The sequence below is a fragment of the Mirounga leonina genome, unplaced genomic scaffold, assembly GCF_011800145.1.
Source record: "Mirounga leonina isolate KUSES-001 unplaced genomic scaffold, KU_Mleo_1.0 Mir_171, whole genome shotgun sequence".
NCBI classification, from domain to species: Eukaryota; Metazoa; Chordata; class Mammalia; order Carnivora; family Phocidae; genus Mirounga; species Mirounga leonina.
In genome coordinates, this window is record NW_023270436.1 from 7,837,517 (window position 1) to 7,859,204 (window position 21,688).

The window sequence follows — 21,688 nt, forward strand, 5'->3', positions numbered from 1 at the left end:
CAGAGGAAGGTCCAAGAGATGGGGCAAGGTTGCTCAGCTGACCCCTCATGTATCAATATTAAAAACCAGAAATCAGACCAGCTGATCAGGACCAGCTACATAATTTGTAAAAATTTGTGCAAAGTAAAAATACAAAGCCTGTATTAAATAGAGCATTAAACCAAGTAAGGGGCACAGTTTACACGCCCGTGAATCCAGCCTGCCTGACCCTGCTCCCAGTCTGCATGTTCACCCTTGCAGAACTGAATCCAAAGCTAATGTAGTCTGTGGCCTGCTGCCACCTGTGACTTAGATTTGTTGGCTGAGGCTCTCTCCTCCAGGAAGGAATAGTGGGTTAAATGGAAAGTTGGAAACATCAGAGTGACACCCCCCCCCTCCGAACACACACATACAGGACCGTCTGGGTTACGGCTAATTGGCTTTTTTCCTGGTGGAGCATCTGGGAAGGGAAAGGTCAGAATTGTGTAATTATGGGTGGTTTAACATGGAAGTGTAACTAAATGATTTGGTTAAATGGGGAAAGGGTTTGGTGAGGAGGGAGTTGAGCTGTATAGCCAGTGGGCATTCAGGTCTCTACCAGAGACCTTACAGAGAAGAAAGGGTGGTGACCCAAGCCAGTGGCTCTGCATGGTGGGAGCTCTACCAGCAGATTTGGTGTTGAGTATTTCTAGCCCTGGGGCAGGTGGGTACAAATATCTTAACACTTACAGAGTGCCCTGTTGTAATTTTTTTTTGTGAAAGATTTTATTTATTTATTTGACAGAGAGAGACACAGCGAGAGAGAGAACACAAGCAGGGGGAGTGGGAGAGGGAGAAGCAGGCTTCCCACCGAGCAGGGAGCCCAATGCGGGGCTCCATCCCAGGACCCCGGGATCATGACCTGAGCTGAAGGCAGATGCTTAACGACTGAGCCACCCAGGCGCCCCTGCCCTGTTGTAATTTAAGTATATTAACACATTTAATCTTTACAACAATCCTAAGACATAGGCAATAGCATTTTTGTAAAAGATTTGATTATTGAGAGAGCACATGAGCAGGGGTTGGGGGAGAGGGGCAGAGGGAGAGGGAGAAGCAGGGTCTCCACTGAACAGGGAGCCTGATGCGGGGCTCGATCCCAGGACCCTGTGATCATGGCCTGAGCTGAAGGCAGACGCTTAACGACTGAGCCACCCAGGTGCCCCATTAGGCAATAGCATTCATCCCATTTAACAGATGTAGAAACTGAGACATAAGGAGGTTAATTCACTCACGCAAGGTCACACAGCTGGTAGGTTGCAGAGAATCCAACCCAGTTCCTGCATTACCCTAGAGCTCCCTGTTTCTGGAGTTTTGAAAAGTACTGTAATGTTTGGATTGGTGGGGATTCCATCCAGGGGTGACAGGCTTCTCAATCTCATCACTGGAGCACCTTCATGTTGACCTACATGCCTTGAATACTCTGCTTGCTCAGAGTGTTTTCTATTTTGCCCTAATGTTTTTGGATGGTTACACCAATTTTTTTCTTTCTCATAGTACATCTAAGACAAATGAAGAGCTTCTTTATCTATGTCCCCGCTGACTTCTCCTTTTATGCTGTTGTTTATGTTTGGGACTAACATTTTAATCTCATTGCTCATTGAAGGGAAACTTCCCAGGCTCGCTCTTTCTTTTTCTTTACTTTTTTTTTTGCCAGTGTTTTTCTACTTTCCTGTTGAATGGGAAGGAATTCAATTAATAAAGTATATCAGTGTGATTAATCCTGCTGTCTCTACCTGGATGTTCAAGGTTTGGGAGGTGGAATATTCTAGTCAACACCATGAGTAGAACATATAACAGTTCCTATAGGAAAAGACAAAGCCTTGGCAGGAGCTTATGATGCTGTCCTAGGGGGTAAGATAATTTTTAAGTCTTACTTTTTCTGCCCCTTCCTTGTACTGTCTAAGTTTTCTTAAAAATAAGATTCAGATGCTTTGTTTACTTATTTTCTTGGCAATCTGGGTTGTCAAGACAACAAGATCGGTTTGCCTAGAATAGGTTTTTCTAGTGTTCTTAGAGGAGAAAACCCAAAAAGCAAAGCTAATTCTTATTTTCATATCTCTAAGAAGAAAATGGTTTTCTTCAGTGGAATGATTCCTATCATAAGGAAGGCCAAATGTCAACGAAAGGCAATTACGATGTCCTCTGCTTTGTTCTAATTCACTTTAATAAGAAAGGCACATATGGGGCACCTGGGCGGCTCAGTCATTAAGCGTCTGCCTTCGGCTCAGGTCATGATCCCAGGGTCCTGGGATCGAGCCCTGCATCGGGCTCCCTGCTTCTCCCTCTCCCACTCCCCCTGCTTGTGTTCCCTCTCTCGCTGTGTCTCTCTCTGTCAAATAAATAAATAAAATCTAAAAAAAAAATAAATAAATAAGAAAGGCACATAATCAATGGAGTTTTTAGCACTGTACTAAGTATATTAATAGCGCCTCTGAGCACTTATGTGCCACGTACTGAGCTATTAACTTTACATACATTATTGTATTTAAACCTCACTGAACCTGTGAGCTAGGTTGGTTGTCTTCATTTGACAGCTGATGAAACCAGAGTCCCTGTCCAAGGCCAAGGCCAAGGCCACAGACCCAGTAACTAGCGAAGCTGGGATTTGCACTAGGTCTATCTTGACTCCAAAGTCACTGCTTTCAACCACAACACTGAAGGTAAACGGATGTTTCAGATGTGGTACTTATCTATCCTCCAGGAATTTATAGCTCTTCTGGCAATTCAGAACCCATTAGTGAAAAGGAAAGAATAGAGACAGCTGGTGGCTGAGCATCAAATACGTGGTACAGTCCTTGCTATAGGAGGTCAGAGAGAGGAGAGGTCAAGGAGGGCCTGGTCGTAACATTTCAGGAAATTCTTCCAGAAAGAAGTGGATCTTGGGCTAGAGTTTGGATTTGAATGGGCACTTTCTTGCCTTTCTCACATAATTGGCTTCTACCTTTACACAGCTGTAGGTGTGTATACCTAAGTTTCTGTCTGCTAGCTATAGCGTTCTAATAAAACATAGACCATTTAGTAACATATAGAATGGTATATTTTAACAAGTAACAGGAAGAGACATCAACCAATATCTATTTTGGTTTCTTTAGTAAAGCAGGGGTTGCCAAACTATTGCTCACATGGGTTGAATCTGGCATGCCACCTGTTTTTATATGTCCTGCTAAGAATGGTTTATGCATCTTTAAATAGTTGAAGAGAAATCAAAACAATAATGTTTTGTGACATGTGAAAATTATATGAACTTGAACTTTCAGTGTCTGCAAATAAGAGTTTTCCTGGCACACAGCCACACCCATTCATTTGTCTGTGGCTGCTAGAATGGCAGAGCTGAGAAGTTACAACCACATGGCTTCAGAGTCTAAAATATTTACTCTCCTGCCCTTTCCAGGAAACGTTTGCTGACCCCTGACATAGAGTCAAAATATTCAAAATGTACAAAATGTTCCCCATCAGCCCCAATATATATTTTTTGGGGAAAAAACAGCAAAATATAGAAAAATACAGAACTATGCATCCACCATTCAGAATTAACATTTCACCATTTGCTTGGAATTCATTTATAAGTAAAAGGCATAAAACTGTCCAACATTCCTTATGCTCCCTGTCCTTATTCTCTGCCCCTACTTCCATCTTTGTGGCAGATTGTCATGAATTTAATTTACACTCAATCCCCTTTGACCTTTTTAAAAAACACTATGTAAGCATGTGTCCATGAACAAGATAGACTATGTGGGGGTTTTAAAATACAAATTGTAGGGGTACCTGGGTGGCTCAGATGGTTAAAAGTCTGCCTTTGGCTCAGGTCATGATCTCAGGGTCCTGGGATTGAGCCCCACATCAGGCTCCCTGCTTGGCGGGGAGCCTGCTTCTCCCTCTCCCTCTACTGTTCCCCCTGCTTGTGCTCTCTCGCTCTCTCTGTCGAATAAATAAATAAAATCTTAAAAAAAAAAAATACAAATTGTACATCATATTGTATTTTGCAACTTGCTCTTTTACTCAGCATTCTGGTTTGGGGATCTTCCCGTGTGTGTGTACAAATAGAGCTAAGGTACTCCTTCGAACTATTCCATAGTATTCCATCAAATGGCCATTATACATTTCGTTTATCCATTCCCCCCATGAACATTGAGGAAGGTTGTTTCCGGGCTTTCACTATTACCAAAAAAAAAAGCATGAGCGGTGAGTCACACCAGAAATGGTGGTCATCCGGTTGGAAGCTCTGAATTGTCTGTGAGCACCCCTGCAGCACGGAAATACTAAACTGAGGGGGACTGGAAATCCACCCAGCACAAGAGGACTTTGAACCTTTAATTACTTTGGCCCCTGACTCCCCTCTGGACTCTTGATTCCCTTTCGTTTCCTTGGCAGGGTCAGCGAGACATCCCCTGGGTATCTTTTGGGTCAGGACTGCGTTTCAAAACCACCTAAGGTCGGCGGGTCAGGCAGCCTTTGAGGTCTCCTCTCTCCCTCCCCCTGCAGTGCCGTTACCCAGCTAGGGGACTAAACACACTCTTAAGGCTCCAGCAAAGGAGGACGCCCCAAAGGGGTAGAATGTTTGTGAAGAAGATGAAGATTTCCACAAAAAGCATCTAAGTAGTCTTTTTTTTTTTTTTTTTTTTTTTGCATCTAAGTGGTCTTGGGGAAAAGCCAGAACTTCACTGGGTTTCGTGCAGTTTGGTACATCCGGGTGGAGTGGGGGGTGGGAAAGGAACACCGTTGCCCAGCCTTTAGGGCGGGCCCTGAGCAGTGGTCAGTGGGGAAGCGGGTGAGGAAAGGGGTTTCCTCGAATGGGTGGTGACCCGAAATCCAGGCCGCATCCACCGCCCCGCGCCTGGTGCAGAGGGCGCAGCCCCGGGACGGAAGCCGGGCCGCTAGGCGGGACCCCGGCTGTCCCGCGGGTTGGGGAACTTTCCGCGACTCAGCCGCCGCCCTGCAGTCCTCGCGTTTGGCCAAACAAAGCGAGCGCTGCCGGCGCGTCCGGCCTGCCGGAGGGTGCCGCCGCCGCCGCGGGGAGAACCGGGGCAGGTGCGCGCCGCGGGCGGGGGCAAAGTTGCGGCGCAGCAACCCGCGCTCCGGCGCCCGTCGAGCGTCTCCCCTCCGAGCGGGTCGGCGGCCTCCTCCGACCGCTCCCGGCCCCGCCTCACTTCCCCTCGCCTCCGCCTCCTCCCCTTTCTTCTCCTTTTCCCCGCCTCGCGGCTACTTTCGCCTCCGCCGGCTCCCGCCTCCCTTCCCTCCCCGCCGCGGGGCCGAGCCGGCGGGGGCGCGCCGAGGGCGCGCCGAGGGCGGCTCCGCGCCGGGGTTTCCAGCGGCCGCGGCCAATCGTCGCGCAGCCCGCGGCGGCGTCGCGCCCCAGCCGAGACCGGGCGGCTCCTCCCGCCCCCCCGCCCAACCCCGCGCGCCCGCCGGGGCCGCGGAGAGGAGCGCGCGGCCGCGCTGAGCAGAGCGGAGCCGAGCCGGGGGCGCAGAGCGCGGGAGGCGGCGGCGGTGGCGCGGAGCCCAGGTGAGCTGACGGGAGCGGGGCCGCGGGCCGGGGAAGCAGCGCCGCAGCCCCGGGTGCCGTCGCCTTCTCGGGGCGCGGGGCCGCTGCCGGGATTGAAGACAAAGCCCTGAGGCCGGCCCCCGGTTCCCTCCACCGAGGGGACCCCACGTGCGCCGCCCCACGCCCCGCCACGTGGGGGGACCCGGCCCCCCGGCGCCCCTTCCCCCGCGTCCTCGAGCGCCTGGGGCCTTGGGGTGGCCTCCTTGGCTGGGCCGCGCCCGGCCGGGGGTGGGAGGGGCGGTCCCGGAGTTTGGAACCGATGTCACCCGGGGCCGGGGCAGTCAAGGATCTTGGAGGCGGCCTAGGCCCACCTTCTCGCGTTTGACAGGTGGGGAAAGCTACAGAGTGCAGGGAAGGAGAGGGCCACCGGACTCTGAGCACCCCACCCCCGCACCCCGCTTGTCTTGGGGGCAAACCCAGGCCCTGGTGGGTTGGACCAACACCAGGGGGCAGGAACCTGGATCAGCAGTTGCGGGGCCTGGGGACCTTTGCCTCCCTTAGTTGGCCCTCTGCCTCCGCCCTCCAGAACCTCGCTGGCTGGTCCTTTTGACCTAATTTACCTCCGGTCCACAGCACTCAGTGAGTGCAGAGAGGTGCCTTCACTGGCACCCTCTGCTTGACTCTTGGGGACGCGGGGAGTCTGGGCCCAGCCCCGCTAAGCGTTGGGTCTCGGTGCCTGGAATGCCACCCTATCCAGCCTCGAGCTCTTCCTGGCTCTCCCTCCCCCCCCCCCCCCCGCATTGCCCAGTTTGGGAAGCGGGATGTTTTCACAGCTCTGCCAGCCTCCCTGCTGCTCTCACTTGGCTGTGGGGAGGTTGCACTTTAGCCTCTCCTGTCTCCCTCAGAAGGTTGGGGCGGAGGGATGCCGTTTGGGGAGGGGGCGGGGGACTCAGTGCCCTCAGTAAGAGAGGGGCTCGCTGGCCTGGGGTGGGACATGTAGTGTCCACTTCCTTAAAGGTAACTTTAACCTTCCTCAATCTGGAAGTCCCTACAGTCCCAGAGATAGAAACTTCATGTACCCTAGAGTGGTACTGTCATTTACCACACCCCCTTGCCTAGCTCTGCCCCCAGGGGAGAGAGAAGAGGATAGCTCTCTGTCCCCATAGGCTCCCATGTTCTCAGGGGGAGGTAGGGGCAGCAACAAGGGGAGGGCTTTGGGGGAGTGATCCCCTGCCTCTCAAACCACCCCACAAAAACATGCAATTTAAGAATAAACAGTGTTCATGCTATTGCAAATGCAGCTTTGTGGTGAGCCCTGGCACCTCCTTCCAGATTGCTCATCATCAGCCCTTCCTATATAGAAAGCAGCTATTATAGTGAGAGCACAGGGTATTTTTGTAATAAAAAGTAATAGCCATCATTTGATGAGCCTCCAAACACTGTGCTATGTGTTGCATTTACTGTCTCATTTAATGCCTACCAAAATCCTAAGAGGCAGAGATTTTTATTCCCATTGTAGAGATGAGGAGGTCAAGGGTGGAAACAATGCTGCAGTGTTGCTAGGAGTTAGCCTCATTCTATAGAGGGATCAGAGAGGTTAAGCAGCTTGTCCAGGGTCACACAGCCAACCCAGGCATGTCAGGCTCTTGAGCCTATGCACTTGACCACCTCTCCTAGAGCAGGGTCCCTTGCAAGGCTGCCCTCAGCTTTTTGAGGGGCCCAAAATTGTTTACTAAGCCAGCTTAGGGGGACACAGATCTAAGCAGGCATGCTGCTGATGCTTGATGACTTGTCTTTGCTCCCAGGTTGTTAGTGGGCTAGTAGCCAAATTATTCACCAATAACTCTGCACTAGCTCTCATCAAGGGCAGTCCCACCTTCCTGGCAAGCATTTGGAAAAGTGCCTGGTGACTTTTGGTTGTCAAAGTGATGCTGAGCACTTCTGGCTTTGGTGGGTTGGAGCCAAGGATGCCAAATGTCCGGCAAGCAGGCCAGATCCATGCCAGGCAAAAAGAATTGTCCTGGCACCTGTTGAAAAACACCAGGAGGAATCAGTGTGCTAGGAATGAAGGAAGCAGAGGGCTGTGGAGTTTCTGGAGAAATCTCTTCTGGCCAGTATGAATCTAGGAGGCTCCCAGAAAGAGGTGGTGTTTGTGCTCAGCCTTGAGTAATGGGCTAAAAATAAATAAATAAATAAAAAATAAAAGGAGATTGCATGGGAGTAGAAGAAAAAGGGTCTGACCTAGTAGAGGGAACTTTCCGCACTAACTCAGAGTTCCCTCCTTGAGAGCCTCAACCTGGATCCAAGATGGGCTGCTGGGTGGGGAGAGACCTCTCTCGAGAGGAACTGGGTGGGGCAGGCCAAGCCTATTTTCAAGGCATTTTGGCTCAGATTTTAATGTGGGTTGCAGAGTCATCCTCATCCCATCATGAACTCATTTAATGGAAGGGCTCAGAGAGGCAAAGTACTATAACTTGTTTAGGGTCACTCGCAACCTTCCTCTCTGCATGCCACCTTCTGGTAGCTGTGGGAATCCTCGAGTTCTCCTTTCCTTTTCCAGTCCTGGAGATTTGGGGCAAATGCTATTTCAGATTGTCCTTTGAGTCAGAGGGCCTTGTGTTGCTATTTTTCCCCGGATATTGTGCTCTCCCAGTTAGCTCCTCCCCTTTGGGTTACAGGCCGGCGGGGGTGGGGGGGGCATGGGGTTCAGGCATGCCTGGCTCCAGGTTGCTGCCTTGGCCTTCTCCCTCATCTCTGCGCCTTCTTTCTTGGAAGTGAAGGAAATTGCATTCCTCTCTTGGAATGGCCTTTTCTTCTTTCAGAATGTGTTTGTTCCCTTGTTGACCTGTTAATATGTGACCTTTCACGTCTGGCTTCTCTTTCTTGGAGCATAAATGTTTCCCGAGGTTCATCCATGCTGTAGAACATCTCTGTGTTTCTCTACTATGGCTGAGTAGTATTCCCTTGTATGGATAGACCCCATTTTGTTTATCCATTCATCAGCTGGTGGACACTGGGTTGTTTACACCATGCACTTTGTGCATTCCTCTGCCTCTTCAGCGCCCAATTAATAAACCTCTGGGCATGAGACATTATTTTGTCACTCTGTTTGCAGAGAGAGGGTGATGGAAGGAAGGGTCTCTGAAATCAGTTGGGGAACGGTTCCCATGAACAGGGTTTTCAGGATTCCTTCCATCTTGCCCACTCTAGCTCCGCCACAAGAATCCTGCTTCCTTCCAAAGCCCAGTGCCTCCAGGGTCCATGCACGGGGGGACACGTGTGATTTTTCAGGGAGAGTGTGGATTTCCTTCCGTTCCATTTCTTCCGTCACGATGATTTGTTAGATGTAGGGCCTCATGTCATCTCTTGGCATGTATTTTGTGAGACTTTTTCCAGGTGAGTAAATCCACAAAGTAGAGAAAGCCTCACCAGACAGATGGAGCCCTAACCCGGTGGCCAGGCGTGGAGTCAGTGCAGTCTCCCAACGGCTTAGCCAGAAATGCCTACCGCGGAGGAAATCAGAAGTCTAGCAAACACTGACCTGGGAGGAAGCCCAGAAAAGAGCACCCCTTAGCCCCTTCCGTTTGACAGCTGAGTAGGTGGAACGCAGAGAGGAGGGGAGAACAGGGTCTTTGGGAGCATTGACTGTGAGCCAACTTTCATATAGAGGATGGACTCCAAAGCCATCCTCTGGCTAGGCCGCAGTGGCTCCATTTTACAGATAAGAAAATCAAGGCCCTGGCCCCTGGGATCTGTCTAGTTTCCTGGCCTACCTTCTAATCCTGAGCGCTCTAGTCTCCCTTGGCCTCCATATGCTGGCAGATGATACCCATTTTCTCATGGAATAGAAACCCTTTTCTCCAGGAGGGTATGGTTTTGCTCTCTGAAAAATAAGATTTTAAGTGATTATTTTTTTCTTTCTTCCCTGATTGGATCCCTTCCTCAACACAACCAAAAGTTGGTTATATTTCAAAGGAGGTGGGTGCTGTTGTTCATCAGGAAGACCACTGGCTCTGGCATTCCCTGCAGGGGGAAGTTAATGACCAAAATTGGGAAGGAGTGATTTCAGCTGTCCTTGTTTTCGGTTTCTGTCGTGTTGGTAGTGGTGCTGCTGAACTTTTTCTTCAATTATGAAACATTTTAAGCATAGAGAAAAGCCAAGTTTTGTTTTGTTTTTTTGACTGGCTCATGTGTTTTGGAAGGCCGGATGGAAACAGGGCAGAGCAAGGTGCCGTGTTTCACTTAGCGCTGGCTCTGGAACCCTGATGATATGTCACTGAACTGAACCCACACTTTTTGGGGGGCTGGTGACAAGCCCTGTCCTGGGAGCTGAGGGACGCTGGTACGGGGTCCCTGTCCCCGGAGAGCTCCCAGGTGGGTGGTTTCTGAACTCTTGGGGAGTGCTCTGGAAGAGATAAACTATTCTAGCATTTTCCCCTTTGAAAAGGAGAGAGAAAATTCCAAGAGTCTGTTTTACCCCCACCCCCACCCCATCCTGAAAGCTGCTGAGCAACTATTTTTATGTTGTCTCTTTTTATCCCGTTGGCTCTGTAAATAGTTGAGAGATGGCAGTTGCAGAGATAAAAATGCTTAACCCAACCTGGAGTGGAGAGAGGATGGTCCCGCAAGGAGATGCCCCCTCACCCCTCCCCGGCCAAGGTCTGGCCCCTCTGCCCACAGGGGCGTGAGGTAGGAGGTGAGTGGATGGGGGAAGGGGCATCGTGGGTGGTGTCTGAGATAAGCCTCTGCTGGAGAAGTTTAAATGGGGAATCAGTGGTTTGGATGGGGGCAGGGTGTGGAAGAAAGAATACCTCCCTTATGGGTTTTTACAAGTGCGTTAGGATTTTGCTTTTGAGGCTTCTGATGGAAAGAGATTTTATTTAAGTTCATCTCAGACAGTTCTCCCAGCTTCTGTGTCCAGGTGTGGGGGACAGGGTTGGTCCCCCTGGCTGGGGTTGCTTTGTGCTGGAGGTTGCGGAGGGAGGGAACTGGATTTAGCATCACCTCCAAACCGCAGGGAAGAGGGAAGGAGAAGGGCCGTGGGTGGGCAAGGCAGGGGTGCCTGTGGATTCCAGGCTGTCCCCCTCTATCTCCTACTTGCCGGGCTGCAGAATGTTGGAGTCCCAGTTTTTTCTTTCATTTGTTTCAAATTGTTACTTCTTTTCATTACAAACTGAAATTCCAGTTGTTTCCCTGCCTCGTCCTTTGGTTCAGTGAAAGATTCAGAGGGAGAGGGGGAAAGAAGTAAGATGGTTCCCACCTCCTTTCCAGATACCCCACGCACCTGCTCCGCACCCACCCACCCACTGACACTTCCTCCTCTTCAAGATGGGGGGCCATTGGGGCGCACCTGGCTTTAGATGCTTGGCTGTGTGAACTGGGCCCCCCTCTCCATACTTCCTTATTGACCAAACAATAGCCTCAGAGGAAGACACTTGAGCTTCTTGCTCAGTAACTGTTGTGGCCCCCAGGGGACATGGGGCTGCAGGGGTCAGGACCCCTGGTTCTCACCCTGGCCTAGCCCTGGACCTGCTAGGCTCCCTTGCGGAGGTCACCTCACCTCCCTGGGTGACTCCATCTGCAGCCCTGTGCCAAAGATGAAAGCCTCGGGAGCGTGCACAAATTCTTTTGACACATGTAAGCAAGGACATGAAATTCTATGCACACTTCGATTTAAATCTTGTGAAAAGTGATGCATGTGGACAAGAGTTAGAGAGGAAGATGAAAAGCGTAAAGTTAGCATGGTGGGATTAGAGATAAAAATTTTTGTTTTAATATAAATTCAAGCCAGTTGAGGGACTTGAACTTGTTAGCCATGGAAGTGCTTTCTTGGCAACAGCCTCCATTCGGGGAGCCTTTGCTGTATGCAGAAGGGACGTTCACTTGATCACCATGTCCCGCCTCTCCAGGAGCCTTTGGTTTAGTGTGATTGTGGGCAAGTCACTCGAACTCTCTGCCTCAGTGTCCTCACCAGTGAAATAAGCATGATAAGCGTACCTGACTCCAACATCCTGCAGCCCAGCAAGTAGGAGATAGAGGAGGCCAGCCTGGAATCCACAGGCACCCCTGCCTTGCCCACCCATGGCCCTTCTCCTTCCCTCTTCCCTGCTGTTCTGACAGTTAAATGAGATGATACATGCAGAGTACTCAGAATAGTGCCTGGCACTTGGCAAGAACTCCAGAGGGCTGGCTGCCATCTAACACCATCATAGCCCCCGCTATACTGACGCATTTCTTGTATCAAAGGTGCTGGTCACTTTCTTTTCTTCACTCTGTCCTGTTCATTAGCCCTTCCTTTCCCTATCCTTGATTTTTTTCCTTTAAGATTAAAGAGAGAAAAAAAAAAGACTTTGGAAGTTCTGGTTTCTGCCTGACTGTCACGGTGAAGGCTGTCTGGGTCACCAGGGGACCTGCAGCTGCCTGGCAGTTTAGCCTGGTTGGGAGCCTTACAGTGTAGGGAACTGTTGATCTGGCAGGAAGCTTAGTGGAGAAGTTTTCTGTTAATCAGTTCTGTGTCTTCTGTTAGTCAGGACTCTTGGTTATAAGTGACAGAAAACCAATCACAAACTAACTTAAGCAAAAATGGGCTCATATAGTTAGAAGCTTCTGGTGTATGTGGGCTTCAGGCATGGCTGGATCCAGGTACTCAAACAGTGTCTCTGGCCTCAGTTCTTCTCTTTCTGTTGCCTCTCTTCTCTCTCTGTCGACTTCATTCTAAGGGAGGGTTCTTCCCCAGCCCGTGATAACTCTAGAAATACATCCTTTTTGCTCCAAGTTCCACAGAAAGAGACCTTTTCAATACTTCTGCCAAATCCTAGAATAAAACTTGGTGGTCTGACTTGAGTCACACATCTACTCTTGAATCAAATCTCTTGACCAGAGCAATTCATGCCTCATTGACCAGGCTTAAGTCATATGGGAATCTCTGAAGTTGATGGTACAGACAGCACCATGGAGTCACCTTTCACAAGAAAGAATGGTTTCCCAGATGTAAAGCAAGCTGCTGTTACTAGACTAAAGGAACATAGATTCTAAGCCAGCTGAAGAAAACTTCTGAGCAGCCTTGGGATGAGTGATAAAAACAACGGCCTCAAGCCAATATTTACTGAGTGCCAGCAGCGTTCTGGAAAGTTCTAGGTCCTGGAGTTGATCAGTAAACAAGAAGGGCAAAGCCACGGCTCTCACAAGTTAAGTCAGGGTGATGTCTCCACTCCCAAATCCTATGCATTTCTTTTCTGACCACCCTAGGACCCCATGTCTTCATACTTCCCTCTCAAGCAAATTGAGGTCTTAGGAAGTCAGAGGAATGGGCTGTGTGCTCCCCTTTGCTAGAGATTTTGCCCAGCCTGGACTTTATTTAGGATGTAATATGTGGTCCTTGCAAGGCTGTACTTGTAATTTTTAGCCCCTTCTCGAAAAACTCAGACCAATTTTAGCTTTTCCTGTGGAACCACTGCTTAGCTTGGGGCAAATCAGTAGATCTTCCTAAACGTTCATTTTCTCATTGGTGACTTGAAATGGTTGGATCAGGTGACCCTCGATGTGTGCCCTTATTTAGCACTGACATCCGACACATCTCCAAGCAGGGCCTGGAGGGGTGAGACAGGGCAGGGGCTGTGGAGAAAGGGGGCGGGCGTGTGACGGGCACTCGGCCCGCCCTCGGTGTTGGGGAGGCAAGGGGGGGCAGCGAGGACTGTAGCACGCGGGCAACTGTATCTCCTGTCTGAAGCTGCAGTGAGCTGTTGCCAGGAGAGAATACAGGCCCAGTGCTGTTGGAATGTCCAGTACCTCCAGAGACTCTGGAAATTTTGCCTTTTATCTGAAATGTCCCGGCTTTGACTTCTCATTCAAATGGTTTTATTTATTTTTTTATTTTATTTTATTTTTAGATTTTATTTATTTATTTGAGACAGAGAGAATGAGAGAGACAGAGAGCATTTTTTTTTAAAGATTTTATTTATTTATTTGAGAGAGAGAGAACCAGAGAGCACATGAGAGGGGGGAGGGTCAGAGGGAGAAGCAGACTCCCTGCCGAGCAGGGAGCCCGATGCGGGACTCGATCCAGGGACTCCAGGATCATGACCTGAGCTGAAGGCAGTCGCTTAACCGACTGAGCCACCCAGGCGCCCCTCATTCAAATGGTTTTAGACACAGGGTAGGCCAAGCAAAATATGTTGGTGGCCAGTTGTCACCCGAGAGTCACCATTTGCCACCCTTTTGCTCTCGGGACTGTGATGGGGACGGGGTCTGTGCACGCTAAGCTAAAACGGGCATTATCCCTCCTGCCGTCTGCCAAGGGGGGGGCCTTTGTCTCTGGGGAGACGGTCCGTTTCCATGCCTCCAAACAAAGAGTGCTCAAGGAGAGACATTTGTAAGGGTTGGTCTCACTGAACTGGTAAGACTGTTTGGCTGGGCCAGGGCTGGAATCTGGAGTGTTCCTGCTGGCATCAAACCTTAGCCCTGTGTTGGCCAGTCCTGCCGAGCCCCCCAGGTCTCCGCTTCTGTTGGGAAACACCTCTGAATTGTGGCCTGGGAGGCAGCCGGCTGCTCTGGGTGGGCGGGAGCTGTGTTAGTTTGCTAGGGCTAACTGCTGTGACCACAGGTGAAGCACAGACTGGGGGGCTTCACCAGCAGAACTGTATTGTTTCACAGTTGCGGAGGCCAGAAGCCTTCGATCCAGCTCCCTCCCGGCTTCTGCTGGCTTGCTGGCCATCTTTCGCATTCCTTGGCTCGACGGGGTAGCACCAGATCTCTGCTTCCACGTTCCCATGTGTTCTTCCCTGTGTGGGTTTGTCTCTGGGTCCAGATTTTCCCCGTTTTATAAGGACACCAGTCATATTTGATTAGGACCCACCCTAGTGACCTCACTGTAACTTGATGACCTCTGTAAAGACCATCTGTTCCAAATCAAGTTACATTCTGAGGTCCCAGGGTTATGACTCCAGCATATCTTTTTTTTGGGGGGGGGGGCACAATTCAATCTATAACAGGTGCCTAGTGGGGTCCCTGGAACTCTACCCTGGGTTGCCCTTTGTGTTCTCCATCAACTTCCTACAAAGCTCTTGTGCTCCAGCCCCTCCAGCTTCCTTTCCGCACCCCCTCCGTGCACTCACGCTCACACTCACATGCCTTCAGTCTGGGGAGGAGGGGGTGGTGCTTCTTTCTGTTCTCTCCACTCTCCCACATCTTTCCTGCCTCGGGGCCTTCTCAGAAGCTCACTTCTCCTAGAACAAGTTCCTGCCCCCTCAACACCTACGCACCCTGTAGGTCTCAGCCTAAATATAATTTCCTCAAGGGAGGCCTTCCTTGACCCGTCCCCCATTCTGATCTAAAGTGGGACCCTCTGTTCTGTCTCTCTCTCTTTTTTTAAATTAATTAATGTATTTTTTGAGAGAGAGAGTGTGAGCAGGGAGAGGGGCACTAGGGGGGAGAGAGAGAACCCTCAAGCAGACTCCCCTGAGCATGGAGCCCAATGTGGGGCTCAGTCCCAGGACCCTGAGATCATGACTTGAGCCAAAATCAAGACTGGGCTGCTGAAGCAGCTGAGCCGTCCAGGCATCTCCCCTGTCTTCCCCTTTATCTTGTCCTGGTTCCTCCTCACTTCTACAGTCATTTGTGTACCTCCTTTTTTTTTTTAAAGATTTTATTTTTATTTATTTTACAGAGAGGGAGGGAAAGAGAGAGAGAGGGATCTCGAGTGAAAGAGCGTGAGTGCAAGCAGGGGGAGGGGCAGAAGGAGAGGGAGAGAATCTCAAGCAGACTCCCCACTGAGCACAGATCCAATGAGGGGCTTGATCTCACTACCCTGAGACCATGACCTGAGCGGAAACCGAGAGTCAGACACTGAACTGACAGAGCCACCCAGGCGCCCCATGTACCTACTTTTAAGAAATCACATCTGGGGGCACCTGGGTGGCTCAATCGTTGAGCGTCTGCCTTCGGCTCAGGTCATGATCCCAGGGTCCTGGGATCGAGCCCTGCATCAGGCTCCCTGCTCCGCAGGAAGCCAGCTTCTCCCTCTCCCACTCCCACTGCTTGTGTTCCCTCTCTTGCTGTATCTCTCTCTGTCAAATAAATAAAATCTTTAAAAAAAAAAAAAAAAGAAATCACATCTGTTTTGTTTACCCGACACATAGTAGGTCCTCAGTAATTACCTAAAGGAACAAATGTGTGAGTGAATTTCCTTTAGGACCTCCCTGGGCCTCAGTTTACCCATGTAAAAGAGGATGTGTCTGGCCAAGCCTGTTATCCCAGGGAGGACATCGTCCCTGGCATTGGCAGCATCCTTGCAGCTACCTGGGGCCCCTTTGTTATCCCGTGGTGCCTGGGAGCTCGGGGAACCCCTTGCACGGTGTGTCTTGGGTTGGGATATGTCCCTGGCACACTTGCTGGCTGCTTGCTGGCTGGGCTCGTATGGTGCCTCTGCATTTGGGGAGCAGGCGCAGGTTGGAAATAGCCCCTAGGAAATGGGAACACGCTTCCTAGAGGTTGGTACCCCTTGGCTTCCTGGCAGAGGAAGGAGCACTTCCCTTCATCCTGGCTCGGAGCCTGGTCCATCTGCTTCAGGAAGGGTCTGGTTGTTCTGTTGAGCCACCCTGTGAGAGGTGGGGGAGCTTGGGGCTGCCAGCCCTGGGGGGATGGGGGAGCCTTCAGGGGAAGGGAGAGGACACAGGAGAGGCTCTGGGGAGAGGGCTCTTGGCGTTTTTGTCAAACCCAAGCAGTTTTGCAGAAAGGGGCCCCCCAATCCCCCAGTGGCATGCTCAGCTGTCCCTCCCTTGCAGAGGGCCTGTGGGGATCAAATGACCCAGATGGAATGGTTAGCCATGCTTGGTGCATGGTAAGTGCTCAGTTGGTTTTTAGCTATTGCTGTTGTTATGCAAACCATTGTCTTTGTATGACTTTTTTTTTTTGTCCTCCTGGGCAGAGTGTTGATAGGTTTCATCAAATCCTTATGGAGCCTGTGACCTTGTAGGGTCTATGGCCCCAGAACCATCAGAACCCTGGCTTGGACTCTGTAGGGGTTAGTGGTGGAAGATTGCCCTCCCCTCAGGCAGAATGGCCGTCTTGCCTGTCAAGCCTCGCTGGAGACCAGGGGGCTCCAGGTGGTCTCGAGGCATTGAGGTCTGGGCCTTCTTTCCTGAGACCTGGACACACTTGCCCCTCCAGCACAGAGGCCTTCATTTCCGTCCTGCCTCCTCCAGACCTCAAGGGCCAAGGCCCTGGCCAGACGCCAGCTTGTCAAGGAGACTGATTAAAAGCAGCTTTGCTGGGGGTGGATGGCTTGGTGTCCTTGGCCTGGAGTGAAGATCGATAAGCAATTGTTTTTTTCTTGGCAAGAAAAAAATTCTCCATTAACTTTCTCAGGTGCTGCCAGACTAGTTTTCTTTTCAGGAACTCTGCAGCCCTGTCAGAGGCGGCTCTGGGAAGGAGGACAGGCCACTGGAGCTAACCCCCTGCCCTGGGGGCGGCAGCCCCTATGGCCAGAGCGATGGAACCCACACGAGAGCAGGTTGGCTGGCTTGGACATCAGTACCTCATAGGAACATTCTGGAACCCAGCCTGGCAGGTAGTAGGCATTCGATAGGTAATTGTTGAAAGAATAGCTTTTTGAGCATGTAACCATGTACCAGACATGATACTGCGTGCTTAGCTCATGTAATCCTCATGACTGTTGGGTGAATGCCCATTTTATAGATAAGAAAACTGAGGCTGAGGGAGGCTAAGTCATTTGTATGTGGTTAGTCCAAGCAATGGAGCTTCAAGGGCCCTGCTTTTCCTTTCTTGGGGGATGTGTAACATAACAAGCTGGGCCGCAGAGAACCTTGAACTTGGGTTGGATTCTTTCAGTGATCGGGACACACAGCCAGGAACACACTTCATGATTTCTTTCTCAGACACAGTAAGGGTGGGAGAGGAATAGGAGTGGGACCAGCTGTCTCCTCCTCCTCCTCTTGCCTCAGCCTTCTAGGTTTATTATCCTAACTCCTACCATGGTTACAGTTACCTTCTTTCTTTTAAGAATTCACTTCTGGGGGCGCCTGGCTGGCTCAGTCGGTAGAGCGAGCGACTCTTGATCTCAGGGTTGTGAGTTTGAGCCCCACGTTGAGTGTAGAGATTACTTAAAAATAAAATCTTTTTTTTTTTTTAATTTTATCTATTTATTTGAGAGAGAGAGGGTGCACGTATATGCGCGCACGCACGCGCACACACACGCACGCAGGAGCAGGTGGAGGGGCAGACTCCCCAGTGAGCAGGGAGCCCGACAGGGGGCTTGATCCCAGGACCCTAGGATCATGACCTGAGCTGAAGGCAGATGCTTAACTGACTGAGCCACCCAGGTGCCCCCAAAATAAAATGTTAAAAAAAAAAAAGAATTCATTTCTGAAGAGTTACTATTTGCACATGGTACCCAGTGGAAAGTTAGTTCTTCCCACCCTGTCCCCCTACTTCTGCAAACCACTTGTTTTCTCTGGAGGCCACTGTTAACCATTTTCTTTCTTTCTTTCTTTCTTTCTTTTTTTTTTTTAAGATTTTATTTATTTATTTTGAGAGAGAGAGAATGAGAGACAGAGAGTATGAGAGGGAAGAGGGTCAGAGGGAGAAGCAGACTCCCCACTGAGCAGGGAGCCCGATGCGGGACTCGATCCCGGGACTCCAGGATCATGACCTGAGCCGAAGGCAGTCGCTTAACCAACTGAGCCACCCAGGTGCCCCTCTTTTTTTTTTTTTTTTAAAGATTTTATTTATTTATTTGACAGCGAGAGAGGGAACACAAGCAGGGGGAGTGGGAGAGGGAGAAGCAGGCTTCCCGCCAAGCAGGGAGCCCGATGCGGGGCTCGATCCCAGGACCCTGGGATCATGACCTGAGCTGAAGGCAGATGCTTAACGACTGAGCCACCCAGGCGCCCCTAACCATTTTCTTGTATATCTTTACGGAAATATGCTGTTGCATATACAGTTACTTCACATGTATGGTCTTTTTCCCTCTATGCCAAAACAGCAACATACTAATGCTTTGGTTTTGTCCATGTAACAGTGTGCCTTAGAGCTAATTCATATCAGGCTGTGTAGAGTCACCTCTTTTAAAATAAAGGCATGGTTTTCTCCTGGGATACATGTACCTAATCTTATTTACTCAGTCCCCTGTGGATGGTCATTTCAAACCACACTATCAAAATACATCATTTTTTATATGTGTGAGGTTGTCTTCTGTGGGATAAATACTCAGGTGTGGAATTGCTAAGTCAAAGGTATGTGCATTTGGAATTTTGTCAGATATTGGTGAGTTTCCTTTCATGAGGATGGTACCAATTCATGCTACCCATAGCCTCACCAAAATAGTGCTATGATGATACTTTTCGTCGTCGTCAATCTGATAGTTGAAAAAGTAGTAATTCCTTATAGTTTTATTATTATTATTATTTTCTTAATTTTGGTAAGATATACATAACACAAAATTTACCACTTTCACCATTTTTAGGTGTACGGCTCAGTGGCATTAATGACGTTCACAGTCTTGTTCAACCATCACCATTGTCTATTTTCCAGGACTTTTTCGTCACTCCACACTGAACTCTGTACCCCCCCTTTTTTTTTTAAGATTTTATTTATTTGATAGAGAGAGAGGGAACACAAGCAGGGGGGAGTGGGAGAGGTAGAGGGAGAGGCAGGCTCCCCGCTGAGCAGGGAGCCCAATGCGGGGCTCGACCCCAGGACCCCGGGATCATGACTTGAGCTGAAGGCAGACGCTTAACCAACTGAGCCACCCAGGCGCCCTGAACTCTGTACCCCTTAAACAGTGACTCCCTGTTCCTCTCTCCCTGAGGAGAGAGGTACCCTCTCTCTTCTGTCTGTATGATGTTGTCTATTCTAGGTCCCTCATATCATTGCAGTCATATGGTATTTGTCCTTTAATATTTGGCTTGTTTCACTTAGCATGTTTTCAGAGTTCATCCATGGGTGTAGCATGTGTTGGAACTTCATTCCTTTTTATGGCTGAATAATACTCCATCATATGGATAGAACACATTCTTTTATCCATTCACAGTTGATGGACACTTGGGTTGTTTCCACCTTTTGACTGTGCATAGTGCTGTCAGGAGCAAGGGTGTATTTGTAGCTATTTGGATCCCTTACTTAATTCTCCTGGATACATACCTGGGAAAGGAATTGCTGGATCCTGTGGTCATTCTGCAATTAACTTTTTGAGGACCCACCAGACCATTTCACTGTAGTTTAAATTTGCCCTTCTCTAACCTAGCTGAGGCTGAGCATCTTGTCCCATGATGGCTTTCTTTGTCACTCTTTTACCGTGAACTCCTTGTTCATAAACTATACCTAGGATGCTGCAATGATTTTGTTAATGCTTTTCCCATTGATCTTTCCCTCCTCCACAAGAGCACAGACCCCATCCACCTAGGTTACTGTCCAGATTGCCGGACACAGAAGCAAGCTGTTCCATAAATACTTCTTTTTTTTAAAAGATTTTATTTATTTATTTGAGAGAGAGAATGAGATAGAGAGAGAGAGCATGAGAGGGGGGAGGGTCAGAGAGAGAGGCAGACTCCCTGATGAGCAGGGAGCCCGACGTGGGACTCGATCCCGGGACTCCAGGATCATGACCTGAGCCGAAGGCAGTCGCTTAACCAACTGAGCCACCCAGGCGCCCCATAAATACTTCTTACAGGACTATCCCAAGAAGGCAAGTGGCATTTGTCTGTCCCTCACCCAACTCCTCCAGGAAGCACACTGGCTTTCTGCTCCCATCTGCACCTTCCTCCCTATCCCCTCACTGCCACATAGCGTCATAAAGAGATACCCTCTTATTCATTCATAAAATCTCTCTACTCAGCGCCACTGTTTGCCTGGCACCTTTGTGATGTGGGTGATCAGTCTGGAGCTGCCACCATTAGGATGTACTCCCTGAATCCTAGTGGCACCTGTGACATTTGTCCAGCAGAATTTGTCAAACACATGGACCAAAGGTTAATGATCTGTCCCAGAGACGGAAGGAATTGACAGTCGAAGGAAGTGCCAACTTTTTTTTTTTCTTAATTCACATAACACGAACTTCGCCGCTTAAAAATGAACCCTTCAGCAGCACTTAGTACATTGACAGTTTTGTGCCGTCACCTCGTCTGTTTAATTCCAGAACGTGTTCATCACCCCAGGAGACCCGTACCCATTAGTAGTCACTCCCATTCTCCCCAACACCTCCTCAGTCCTAGGCAACGACTAATCTACTTTCTGTTTCTATGGATTTGCCTATTCTAGAAATTTCAGTTAAAGAGAATTATACATACATGATCTTTGGGGTCTGGCTTCCTTCACTTAGCATGATGTTTTTGAGGTTCGTTCGGACTGTAAAAGGTGTCAGTACTTTATTCCTTTAATGGCTGAATAATACTCCATTGTGTGGTTAGACCACATTCTGCTTATCCATTCAGCTGTTGATGGACATGGAGGTTGTTTTCCCTTTTGGCTATGGTGAATAGTGCTATTCATGTGTGTACCTAGAAACACTTGCTGGGTCATGTGGTCATTCTCTGTCTAGGCTTTTTGAGGAACGCCTTGAAGAACTATTTGACGTCAACCTTTTTTTTCTTTTCACTCCTATTGTGGGGCTTGAACTCACGACCCTGAGATCAAGAGTTGCATGCTCTACCAGCTGAGCCAGCCAGGTGCTCCGATGTCAACCTTCCACTTCATGTTTGCCTTTTGCCTGGCAGGCACCAGCTAGTGTGCTGAACTAGGAAAACATGAAATAATAAATAGGTAAAAAAAAAAAGTGGTGGTGGTGGGGTGGGGGGAAACAGGCAATTCTAGGCCCAAATCCCAGTTTAGCAACAAGCGGCTTGAGCTGGAAGTAGCTGCCGCCTCTGTAGGGGGCAGGCTTACTCTATTTTGGGGTTTTCTCATACTTGGTTCCTACAGAGATGGAGTTTGGATTTCGTCTGTGTGTGAGGAGGGGCTTTTCAAATAAGGAAATGTGGAGTAGGCTCTTCTGTATAGACTTAAGATCATTATCACATCATGTTTTGCAAGATTTTTTTTTTTTTAAAGATTTTATTTATTTATTTGAGAGAGAGAGAATGAGAGACAGAGATACGAGAGGGAAGAGGGTCAGAGGGAGAAGCAGACCCCCTGCCGAGCAGGGAGCCCGAGTTGGGACTCGATCCCAGGACTCCA

The 21,688-nt window shown here is 49.5% G+C and overlaps 1 protein-coding gene across 5 annotated transcripts in view; it reads left to right on the top strand.

Annotated features, from left to right (window-relative positions):
• Positions 1–5,448: 5,448 nt before the first annotated feature.
• The window catches only part of CAMKK2 (calcium/calmodulin dependent protein kinase kinase 2), a 48,294-nt gene continuing 32,054 nt past the window's right edge, over positions 5,449–21,688 (top strand). For all 5 annotated transcript variants that reach the window (XM_035016973.1, XM_035016976.1, XM_035016975.1 and 2 more), the window contains exon 1: positions 5,449–5,521. The gene's annotated coding sequence lies outside the window, so the exon portion shown is untranslated. The remainder of the gene's footprint in view (positions 5,522–21,688) is intronic.